The sequence below is a fragment of the Buceros rhinoceros genome, unplaced genomic scaffold, assembly GCF_000710305.1.
Source record: "Buceros rhinoceros silvestris isolate BGI_N320 unplaced genomic scaffold, ASM71030v1 scaffold39325, whole genome shotgun sequence".
In the NCBI taxonomy this organism is placed as follows: domain Eukaryota; kingdom Metazoa; phylum Chordata; class Aves; order Bucerotiformes; family Bucerotidae; genus Buceros; species Buceros rhinoceros.
The window spans coordinates 11,335-12,308 of NW_010414113.1; positions in this window are offsets into that span (position 1 = coordinate 11,335).

Consider the following 974-nt stretch of genomic DNA (forward strand, 5'->3'; position numbering starts at 1 on the left):
GATCCTTCTTCTCGCCACTTGTGTGTGTATTAAATTAAATGGTATGAAAACACTTTCCATGCTCACAGCTTCACCTTTACTTGCTTCATTCCAAAACCACAAGCAGCTCACTGAATTGTGGTAATTATACATTTAGAGTAAGAGAGAGCGGAACAGGCCACAGGTTTCAAAACCACCTTCTGTCACTGTCCCACCAGCACTGTTATCTCTCAGGTCCATTGTAGCCAAAGAACTACAAGTCACTGTGGTCCCATAACCGGATCTGGAATTCAGATCGAGGGGTCTGATCCTTTACTGAAGGATCAGCCGCTCTCCTGGGGAGGCAAATACTTTATCAGCCTTCAAAAAACCTTTGGTGTCTGGACACTTCAAGTTGCCTGTTGATTTATTATCAGATGCCACATTTTTTCCATTTGCACACGTGACAAAGCCAGCCTCGAGTGAACCACTGGAGTGTGTTTGGTCAGCAGCACACACTGGTGTATGTGTGTGCAGGCTCGTGCTGCAGTATGTATTTCTCCATTAGACTGATTATATTCTTTGGGAACCACATCCCTTCTGGGAATCTCTGGTTTATCTTCATTACGGAAAAGGGTTTTGTCATTGTTGCATTCTGTTCTGCTCAGTGCAGAAGGTCTCTAACCCTTCTGCCAAAGGCCTCGCCGTCATTTGCTGCATCCCAACGGCTTGAGGACGGGTCTCTCCCACCCCAGACTCCCAGGAGTCACACAAGGGTACGGTTCCTCCTTCATAACCCCATTAAGTTGCCATAATTTTTAGTCTGCCAATCTTTGCTGCAGAAGTGCTGTGATCCCTGGATTCAATGAAAGGCTTATACCTCCTTTGTCAATCCTGAATAAATGTTTTTGCCTTTACATCTTCTTGGAAAAAAACCAAAAAACCTTTGTTGAAAACTCCCAACTCTTCCAAGATCCTTTTTGCCTCTTAAAAAATGGGAGGTGTCCAGGGGACTA